The following is a 12,006-nucleotide window of genomic DNA, read 5'->3' as shown; positions in this document are numbered from 1 at the left end:
TGACAGTTCGGGTTTTATAGTTAGGGATCATGTGACCATGTAATACGCATGCGCATGACGTCATCGTTTTCACAAATTCACGTTTTTGTTACATAGAGACGGTAAAGGCATCATTTTCAAAACCTTGCACTTTGAAACTTATTTTCAAAAGCTTGCGTTTTCAGGCCCTCAAAACGCTGTTGTCGTGTAAATGAATGGCCAAAGTGCATAAAAAGTTTTCCGTTTTCAGTTTGAAAGCAGTGCCATGTAAACATACCCTAAGGGCCCTATCATACACCCGGCACAATGCGGCGCCAGTTGGTGCATTGCTATTTTGAGGCAACTGAAATAGGCTGTGCCATTGACCAACAAAAACCTGGTCTAAAGGTCTAAAGTCACTGGCGAAGTATTTTTTTTGTTGTTATTTAAAGGGCACATGATTAATATGCGCCTATAGGTGGGTCCACAATGCACGTACACTCTGCTTATTACACACACAAGGACGCGCAGCAGCACACAAACTAGCCAAATATTAAAAATAAATGTAAAAGATTAATATTGTGTACATAAAGATATGGTGGAATCCGACTTGTCCCGTAGATGGTCTGCTTGCGCGCTTTAACCTCGAGAGCAGATCCGTTTCCTCTCTGGAGATGCTTTCAGTCTTTCCGCTTGCAAATTCCGCTATGTAAATAGCGAATTCGCCAATGGCATGAGCGCAACTGGATTTTAAAGGGAATGGGAGATGAGACACTGATTGGTTTATTGCACGTTATGCCCAAAACACACCCATTACTCATTAAGAGAATAGGGACAACACTTTTAGACCATGTGCCAGTCGCACCGACCATTTTCCCCGTCATTAAATTAGCAAAAGTGGATTTGGACACGCCCTAAGTGCACTTGCACCGTGTGCTTTAGACCATGCTCTTTTAGATCGTTAAAATAGGGCCCTAAGTGTTTAATGTCACTTTTGATCAATTTTGTCCTTATTTCTTTTTAAAAAATCTAACTGACCCCAAATTTTTGTTGTATAAATATAATTGTCTCAGTATAAAACAGTAGAAACTAACCACCAGAAAAGTAAAACGAATGATGGTTGGGCATCTCAGATGATTTTCAATGGCATCTCATTTTTAAAAATGTATCGTCAATGGTAGATATATATCAATCGATATTGGATATTGAATTGTGCATGCTCATTTGTGTTGGTTACTGAACTAAAAGTATTGTTTATCTGTAATTAAAATATACAGCAGCAACATACTGTACATATTTTGCTGTGACAAGCAGCTTAATGTTGAAGCAAAAGATCTCAGATCACTTAGCGACTATTAATAGCCTCCCACTTATTTGAAATTGTTATGTGTGAATTCCATGTGCTGTATTCTAGTTAATAGATACTGCACATGTAAAGCATATGTGCTACCCACCCACACTCACACAAACAGTACACACAGTTACTCCTCGCTTTAAGGTTTGAAAAGTTAATTTTATCATAACACTCTGTCCACTTTCCATATGTTATATCACTTCACAGCAATAAACCTTATCTTGATAATTTCTCGAGCCATTATAAACTATTTTAAGCTTCATCCGTGACCTCTTTCTACATACCACCCATTCTAATTAACATTTAAAATAACCTCTAAGCCCGATGGCTACATTTTCCCCACGTGCTTCCTGATCAGGTTCGACATTGTATAGAGATAAAGCCTAGACAGAGCGCACCACAGACACAAATCAATTTCCAATCCTCCCACATTGAAAACACTTTATAGATTACCACACTGGCACAGGTCTTTCTTAGGCTGACCCTCGCTCATTACAAAGCTAACTATTGGATTTCGCCTCATTAAGACAGGGCCACATGCCAGAGTGCCCCCACCTGAGGTCAGCAGCTTCTTATCTCTCCTTAGACAGTTAGAGGAACTAAAATAACAATAGTGAACTCCATCACAGTTACAGTAGCCCTTCTGAAACCTCCTACATTGAAACTCTATGCATTTTTAGTCATACTGTATAGTATATGCTGCTGAGAAGCTAAATGACCCTTCTGGAATGATCTAGAATCAAGCATTCCACTCACGTCCTCACGCAGAAGTCTCAAAGTGAATAAATGGATGATGGTCTCTAAAGATCTTCTAAGGTGCCTACAGGAGCTCCATCACTCACAGTTCTCATTTCGGTACCCCCTGCAGACTGATTGCATTACAGCAGAGCTCTCATCCATCGCAATAAGAGGGAATAATGAATGCCGGATTCCATAGCGCGGGTGTTATGACATATCCGTGAGGGCTTTTTTTATTTTTATTTGTTCAGGGTTAAGTTCATGTTCTAAAAGAAAGTAAACATTAAAAAGAGGCATTGATCTAGATTTTCTGTCTGATACAAGGGTCTCAAATGGTCTGTTTTTTGTTCATGACTAACTAGCTTTAGTAATCTAACTAACTTCTTGGAAACAAGCTCCAAATAAATGTATTTAAAGGTGAAGTGTGTCATTTTTGTGCTCTAGGTTCACCAAAATTGAATTTTCAATTACATATCTGCCAGTGTTCAAAAACAATCAATTTACCCTATAACTCAACCTACTAATTTCAGCAGAATCAATGGTTTAATAGCTCTCTCTGTAAATGAATCAGGGATATTAGAAAGTATTATAACATTGAAAAACTTTACTAAACATTTTTAGATTAATTTACAATAAAAATATTACATACAGAATCTGGGAACATGAGAAAGATTCATGAACTCACAAAATCAATGTATAAAATTTTAAGAGTCTGTGTCCAAAACAAAAATGGACAGCTTTGAAGTGGGCTTGTCTTCTGTCATTACATTTGTTCACTTATAATTGTGGATTTATGTTGTAACTCATGGCTGATTTAACATTTGAACACAATTTTCAGGTCTCTGCGTTAATACAAAGCATTGTGAATTCTCTTAGAGTGCCATAAGAATGTGTTAGTAAATCTATCTAGATGATTGGCATACTAATGGGAGCATAACCTCACTCGCTGACTTTAACAAAGACTTGAGAGTGATGGTCCGGACAGATGAAACAGCTGCGAAATCCTCTGTTGAAGTGATCCTCCTTGCCTCACCCTATCCTTTAATCTTCCTCTCTGTATCTCTGTTTGGTGTGTCACGGTTGTGCAGGTCAGGACATAGACTGATAGCTAATGAGACCTTTCTGCATTAGTTGTTTTCTCATCTGGAAACAAGACACCCAGGCCTGTAGATCACAGCTTAACTCTAGCATCCACTGACATCCATCTTATATTACAGTCTTGGATGGCCTGAAGGCAGCGGCCATTTGTGACACAACACCGTAGCATTCATCCCTATGTGCATCATTTTTCTTTATTAATAAGCAGCATTGCAGATGGTGGAGCATGAAAATGGGATTTGTGTGAATACACAACGAGAGATTCAGAAACATCTTCATATCTGACAGTAAATAATTATGGAAATCTACATGATCATGTATATTGGAGTTATATAACCGCTGTATTTTATGCAGAGTTATAATAACTGCATTTTTGCACAAATTCAAGCACATGCAGAGAGATATTGATCACAAAAATGGTGACACATTGACTCCCTGACGAGAACGTCGGTCTCCCCGGATGTGAACCGCTCCTGACATGCGTCTGGCAAATCCGCCGTTAATAGCAATCCGCCATGGAACAAGCGTGCCTGCTCTTAAAGGAAATGTGAGATGTCGCTCTGATTGGTTTATTTCACGTTACGCCCAAACCACACCTATGAATAATGAAGCTACTTCAGACCAACCCATTTTAGATTTGCGTCAGGCGCAAGAGTCATTTATCCTGCCGGTATAATAGCAACAGCGCCCAAGACCCCCCCACAAAGTTACTTGCGTTTCGCGCTTGATACTTGCGTTTCAGATCGTTAAAATAGGGCCCGCGTTCCGTCTTTCCACTATCAAATTCCGTCATGTAAATAGCGAATCTGCCATGTCGCGAGCGCAACTGGCATTTAAAGGGAATGGGAGATGTGACTGATTGGTTTAACGCACGTAAATCCCAAAACACACACATTACTCATTAATGGAATAGGGACAACCCTTTTAGACCATGCGCCTGGCGCGCCGACCATTTTTCCCGTTGTTAAACTAGCAAAAGTGGATTCGGATACTTGCGCCGTGCGCTTTAGACCATGCTCTCAGATCGTTAAAATAGGGCCCAACATGTCTTTATTTTACATGTCATTTAAATTCAACATTACTGAGCCCAAAGGCAGCAGGCATCATGCAGATAACTATTTTTGAAACAGTTCTGACCAAGTCCAACTAAAATCCAGCAAAATAAATAATGAACAAATAAAATATAAAACGACATTAAATTAGTTCATTGTCAGTCTTATATATTAAGAATATTAAATATGTTGCCATTATTCCGCCTTGTAAAATTTTAATTTACCGAATTATCCATTTGTTTTCTGACAGGGAACACATGGAACGAATCACAGCTCCACATTTTGATTGACTGCCGTCACAACCTACTAGTGACCATGTTTACTCCTTTCTTTTCAACCATTGGATAGGATTTAAAAAACGGCTGTTATAATACTTCTGATAAAGCGTTGTTAAATATAGGTGAAAAACTACGCTGCAAAAAGAATGCTTTCTTAAAATGGAAAAAGAACACATGCACGTTTTCTTAATATGATAATTAAAAACCAACAGACTGATGAAAATGCAGGACATTTTCTCAATAGCCTATGTGACGTGCGGGACAAGGGATGAAAACTATATCTAAAGGGATTCTGGGTTATATTAAAGGGGTCGTAATGATGGTTCTAAAAAGAACATTATTTTGTGTATTTGGTTTAATGCAATGTGTTTATGCGGTTTTAGGTTAAAAAAAGTCATTATTTTACACATACTGTACATTATTGTTGCTCCTCTATTCCCTGCCTTTATGAAACGCATCGATTTTTACAAAGCTCATCATTCTGAAAAGCGCGGTGTGCTCTGATTGTCCAGCAATCCAGTGCATTGTGATTGGCCCAAAAACCTTAAGCGTGTGACGGAAATGTCATGCCCCTTACCATATTTTGGAACATCAGCTCCCAAAGCAGTAATGACAGGTGATAATTTCGGTTCTACCTTATCAATTTGAGCCCGAATCTGATCCGGAAAATGCAGATGTCCAAGCTGATCGATCAACTTTGCCAGCACGACTGGACCAGATCGAATCAGATTGGTAAGGTTTTATTTCATTGGGGACATAATTACTGATTATAATGACTTATACTGTCTTTTTACACGCCACCCTACGGGTGTGAGAACACTATGTAAACATAAAACCATGTCTGCATTTGTGATCGTAGAAATGACAAGCAAGCGCTACTCTATGCTGCGCAAAACTCGCGTTTGAATAGTCAGTAGCAAATTCTTAAAATATGAAAACATACTTACAGGCTGTGTCTGTGAGTGAGTCAGAAGCGCCAGAATGTACTTGCAAAGATGGAATTGACCCTTCTCAGCAGGGAGTTTGATTGACAGGTGATCTGACCAATCATAATCCGCTGAATCCGCCATTTTTGTCCAACAGAGCAGTCAACTGATTTGTACTGATGTCTTTCTGCGGTTAAAAGAACATTCCTTCTTATGTTCATTCATGTTTATTTGTTGCTATAAATTAAAGAGATGATCGGTTCACGAGCAGCTTTAACTGAGGCTCTACAGCGATCTGTCAGACACATTAAAGAGCCACAAAACAGTATTTATTGTTTAAATACTGAGAACATGGAGTGGCGTGAGAGCGGCGTAGCTTGTCGGACATAGCAGCGTACCTAAAGGGGGCGGGTCTTTGCGAACGGTCAATTGTGACACTAACACAGTGAACTAGAAAAGAAGGGAAACCAGTAAATGTTGGTTCCGTACTCTATTTAATTTCCTTTGGCCATTACAGATTCGTCTTTCAGAATGTATGCCACAAAGATGTAATTAATCATTCTGTCCGTGGGCATTATTTCTACACAAACACAGAATTATCTAGGACTCTGCCATAGTGTATTTGGATCACTGGCTAATGGAGAACAACAGGCCACAAAAAAGGGAAAAAGGAGGCGAATCTGTGAACAACTAGAAGGAACACCAGTGGAATCTAACATGTCACATTATTAGGGAAAAGAACATTCCAATTCAATTCAACAGGCAAAATATCACAGTAGAATAACATTAAAAGGATTCATGGGAAGAAATGCAATGTGGAATAGGACTTTTCAAATATGGATCTATGGATGGACCTTTGTGAACCAAAAAAAGTTTTTAAAGGTCAGTTTTTCAGTGAACAAAGACTTCAGTTATGTTAGTTTTAGACAAAGTGATCATATTTATTCAGAAGACTTCAAATTTAGTGTGTGATTCATATGATCCACTTTTATGATGCTTTATGCTTTTTTGTGTCCTTTTTGCATTCTGACAGTCCCCAATCCCTTTCATTGTATGGAAGAAAGGAGCTTAGACATTCTGATAAATGTCTAATTTGGTATTCCACAGAAGAAAAACATCCTACAGCTTTCGAATCACACAAGTGTGAGTAAATGATGAGAGAATGTTCCTTTTTGAGTGAAATCCTTTTAACACTGGTGCTTAGTGGGCGCATTAGTTTTCTTGAACTGCGTCAATATAGCATCTTCGAAATCTGGAGAAGGTGACACATGCATTGCCCTCCTTCGGAATTTGCACCTTATTAGCATCCCAACTGTTCAGCTACCCTAACATGAGCAGAGAGATGAATTTAGTTTTGGAAGGGAAGATTAATAAAAACCAAATTATAATAAAACGAAGAGCAGAAATACTGCATGAACATGGATCTACTTTCCTTTCTGAACAGCTACTGTACCTCTATTTCTCTTGAGCTTTTTTGTTAAGATATTAGGATGTTAGCATTATAGGATTGCAAAGTTAGCAGATTTTGCCAGAATATTTATAGTACCATTAAAAATGCTCTGAAATTATCTTTGATAAGACAGCAGAAACCACTGAAAAATTAAAACACAACCCGCGTACTACATTACTGACCTAACCTGCCATGTTCATGTACTGTAAATCCCACAGGTGATTCAACAATCTGGATGTGCATGGGAAAATACGGATTACTTCCTGTTGAGTTCCTCTGTTTGAATGAAAACCCATGCATACTGATTCAGTGCATCATCAGTGGAGATGTCCCAGGTGTGCATGTGTGGAGCAAATACAGTAAATCTAAGCCAGGGTCATATAGAGACCTTCAACACGCTTCAAAGTCAAACCTGTGGGATCAGTCAGTTTGATGTTACAGGATGGCTACTATCAAGAATATTAACAAGAATAAAATAAACTTTCTTTGTGCAGAATCAGATCATCACATATGTACATTTTGGAAATTATTATTAGAATTTAATGAATGTATTTGAAGCAGTACATGAATTCATATATGTCTGTTCATCTGCCAGCCTAGAAAGATGTATAAATGTATGTACTATTGTCAGATCTATTCCTTAATAAGAGTTCTATGTAATATTTGAATTTTCTTTGTTGGAAAAGGTGTCAGCTCTAGCTGTGCATTTCAGAGTTCTCTATAGAGACCGGCTATTTTTCTCCATCCCTGGTCTCTGTGTCTCAAGATGCTCTTGGTAGAGACAGTCACAAGTTGCAGCTGAGCCCCACACTGTTTGCATATGAAATATTCATCTGTGTTTTAGGCCTGCACGGAAGGAGCCGATAAGCCTGTTCCAAGCAGATGCTCCCTATTAAGGAATATGAGCAGGAACAAGCATTCTGTTTTCCTCCCCCCTCTAAAGTTTTCACACTCTGCCTGTGATTGTTTGACTGTGTTATTGCTTTTCCTCATATCTGCAGATGTGTTTGATTCAGTTAAAGCTGCAGTCCGTAGTTTTCCTCTTTGTCGCCATCTCTGTTTGAAATCTGCAATTGCAGTTATTCTTGGAATTATCAACTTTACTTGGGTTGTGCCTCGGCACGGCACAGCGCGGATGAATCCAATGTTTTGAGGAGAATGTGCGGCTGTCAGTCACCGCGCCGGTGTGGATACTGTCATTCGGAATCACAGATTCTACTTTTTGGAAGTATGACCAACATAAGTATTTTCACCGGAAAATGTAATCTGACCAAGTAAGTAACATCCACTTTTGTTCTGACCAACTAAGGGAAAAAAGCATTGCAGTAAATCGTGCTGATTAAATCCAATGATAGCTTATCATATCACGTCAAACCATGCAAATTATACTTTGTTCTCAAATTGTTCATGTTAATAACATCAGCTCTGTGTGACAACATTTAATGCCCTTCCGATATTTATCCTTGTTTTCGCATGGGCCCGGTTGCAGTCTCTTTTTTTCTGTAGCCACTCCGAAGTCCGAAGTCTTTTGCGTTTTACAACGGGTGAATCTCCAGTTGTCACTGGTGATTGTTGTTTGAACCTCTCTGGATCCGCCATCAAATTGATAAGTTTAATTATATCAAGTGCTGCGAGAAAAAGCTATAAATCTCCACCTCCAACATGACGCAAAGACATGCTCAAATTTCCCTTGGAAATCCACCAGTACTACTGGAATTAAAAAACATGATTACAAGCTTATACTGTTTTGAATCGAGCTAAGGCAAGCAGATCGTTTTGAACACTGGCTGGTGATGTACTTGCTCAAAAATGTATTTTGGATAATTTTTAACCCAAAAAAGTTACGGACTGCAGCTTTAATTTTGGAGGAGGAAACAGGCAAATGACAAAATTGTGGAACCATCACACCCTCAGAAATAAAGGTTCTACAGGTCTTTTAAAAAAAACTCTCATCCTTTCAAAAAAAAAGCAACAGTAACTGGTTTTCAAAAGAAGTAGGCTAGATAATAAAACAGTTAAATGTCAACTTATTAGAACTTAATTACCAGATAATATTTTATATACAGTAGGCCTATATGATATTGTTTTTCATAATATAAATTGGTCTTTTTACATGAAAATATATAGCTGTCTTTAAAATTTAGGCGGTTCCTTGCTATGAGATCTTTATATTCGGTGGTTCATAAAAAAGTCTGAAAACCCCTACTTTATGAAATCTTTATTTTTAAGAGTATAGATCAAGCAAAATCATTTGATGAGGAGGATTTTCAATCCATTTCAAGGATTTCATTCCACACAAAAAAGCCAATCACTATTCAAAATTTTCTCTCTCATTTTTCATATCAAAATCTTAGTCATAGTGCCAAATGTAAAGACAGCAGAAATATCAATTATGAATTTGTATACCTTTCAATAAAGACATGAGGGAACATTTAATTTCTGTTTTTGTGCTTGCATATGAACACTGTGAGATCAGGTCATATTCCATGGAACCCCAATATGGTTAAGGTCATCCTTGATGACAACTTATAGAGATTTTCAAATGAATGCACTGACTTTGAACGAGAGAGGAAAACCGTCTTTAATGTAGGCCTATTCTCAATTCAGCACTCTCTATTAATGTTAATTCAGTAACATAAACACTTCAGGTTCTCTATGCGCAAAGAAAAGCTTTGTAGATGGAAGCATAAAAGTTTTAGGCAGAGCAGCAGTGAGGATGTGTCCTTGCTACACTCTTCCATCTACTCTCTCTGTAAATTTTTAATAAAGGCAGGTTTTTACTATACATCTTGTCTTCTCTAAGAGCTGAGATACAGTTTTGAAGTGCAGCTGAATGTTCTTCTATCATCCACAAACTATGGATGAGACAATGATTCACACAATTAAAGCACCAATTCTCAGAATAAAAGCTCTTAATGTTTTGAATGACCAATGTAGGTCATGTAAAAGCATATAAGCACACAAACATACCATTCAAATTTTTATTGAAAGATATTAATAATTTTATTTTTCCAAATTCTTTTTCTAATGCAGCATTGGTGACCATATGAGAAAAATTACAGATCCCAAACATTTAAATGGTAATATATATATACATATATATATATGTATATATATATATAGAGAGAGAGAGAGAGAGAGGGAGAGAGAGAGAGAGAACATAGAAATATAAAAAATGAATTCTAAAAATTATTCTACAACTTTTCTTATTACGTAAATTAACAGATAATGATTATGTCAGTATATTTAGCCAATGGGATACGAGACTTCCACCTTAAATATAAATATAAAATGTTAATTAAATATGGAATATATAAGTGTAAAAAGATGTGTGACTTAACTGCCAACATTCATTCCGTCCTATGGCTTATCAGCTGATAAAAGTCAGCTCCAATATACAGATATATACCTGAAACAGAAATGCACCACTGATCATGATGGAATATTTTATTATTAGAGTAAGAAAAATAGACATTTACCCATGTTTTATGATATTGATGTTAGAGTGCATGGGCCTAAGAAAGGAAATCCCCTCATAGATTTTGCTTACCATTACTCAACAAAAACTGCATCATCAGACGATCAATAGCTACTGAAAAACGTTCAGATCCCACAACCTGGCTGTAGCATCAAGGAAAAAGCCTTCACAAGAACATAAGAGGAGAATGCAGATGCTCCATCAAATAAATAATAGAAACTTTGAACATTGGGGCATGTATATCAAAAAGCTTCTATAGCAAATTCAGGGTCAAGAAAGGGAGAGGGACAGTAGAAGGGAGGAGGAGCTCTCCTTTTCCCTATCCGATGTAAGAATGACAGGAGAAGGGAGGAAACAAGGGAAGGGGAGTGGACAAAAACTGGCTTAGGGACAAAAACCTCCAAAACCTGTGTTTGAACAGTAGCTGAGATGAAGATCTAGACATAATGTGATGCACTTTGACTCCCAGAGCACCTGGGGTTACTACTGCTTTATTAAGCCCCCTTTACAACCATTCGTCCATATGCGAACATCCAAGAGTTGCAGAGAGGGACCTAGAGGTAGTTACATCTATTTTTGGAGTGCTACGATCACCGTTTGTCTCCATCCTAGATGCTAAAAGGACAAAAGCAGTTGGGATTTGGGCTCACAGAATGAGTGCTATTGCCACTGAGGACCAGGACATGTTCTGTGAGAAGGCAGTGGCCCTTATCGTTGACCTCTGCCTGGATGACAGCCCTCTCCTAGACTCGGAAACCTGTCAGGATTTCCTTGTGCTTCTGACCAGTGAAAACCCCAACATATCCAGTGCAGGTAAGGTTCCTGCAGTGTTTGATGGGAAGCATGTTTGTTGGGGGTGACGTGGGCTGGGGACGTGCTTATGTTTATCTGCGTATATGCATGAGCTTGAGGTAGGACTTCAAAGGATCGTGACCTTTAAGATGTGCCCATTTTCTGTTAGATTAATACCGAGGTAACTTTTGAAAGTAAGTTCTGTATAAATAATGAATTACCATTAGTTACCTGGCACTTTTTTATTTCCCTAATGAGCCTGCTTGTGTTTGATGTTCTTCTCAACTAAATAATGATGCTACTCATTGGCGATTTAGATCATTTGTACCTGTGGCGCCTCCTTTTTTTCCTGTCTAATGACAAGTGCACAATTAAGCTTAAGTTGGAGAAATTTCATTGATGTGCTTTATAGAAAGATGGATGCAAGTGTTTTACAACGCACCGCCCCAGACTACAGGTTCACGGCAGCCACACAAGGTTAAATTGACATGAAATTGAATTTTAGACACAAGATCGAAGGAGCTGTGATGTCTCTGAGTTGGCAGGTGATAGGAATGTCTAAAGCAATACAAATTATAATGAATTTCATATCTGGCAAACTGCCATGGAGGAAGACACAGAATCTAATTGTCACTCTGAGTTTCTGTCACAGGAGAAATCAAATAAACCACCGCAGGCCCTGACCTGCATCATGTCCCTGACTGCAAGGATAGTGAATGCCACTGTGTGTTATCCACAAATAAACATGAATCACTGACGCCACAGAAAAGCTCTAATGCCAGCTCTTTAATAATGCTCAACTACTTCTGAAGTCATTTAAATGCATATACAGTATATACACACACACACACATATAAATAAATAAATAAATAAATAAATATA

General features: G+C 38.1%; 1 long non-coding RNA gene across 1 annotated transcript; it reads left to right on the top strand.

The window, feature by feature from the left end:
- Window positions 1-5,085: 5,085 nt before the first annotated feature.
- LOC311074777 lies at window positions 5,086-7,205 on the top strand. Its single transcript, XR_014604364.1, has 3 exons — window positions 5,086-5,210; window positions 6,438-6,547; window positions 7,073-7,205. It is a non-coding gene; the product is annotated as an uncharacterized lncRNA (long non-coding RNA).
- The last annotated feature ends 4,801 nt before the right edge of the window (window positions 7,206-12,006 follow it).

The sequence above is a fragment of the Abramis brama genome (genome assembly GCF_963993115.1).
Source record: "Abramis brama genome assembly, chromosome: 23".
NCBI classification, from domain to species: Eukaryota; Metazoa; Chordata; class Actinopteri; order Cypriniformes; family Leuciscidae; genus Abramis; species Abramis brama.
The sequence above is the reverse complement of the archived record's forward strand: the minus strand, read 5'-3'. Positions and strand labels throughout refer to the sequence as shown.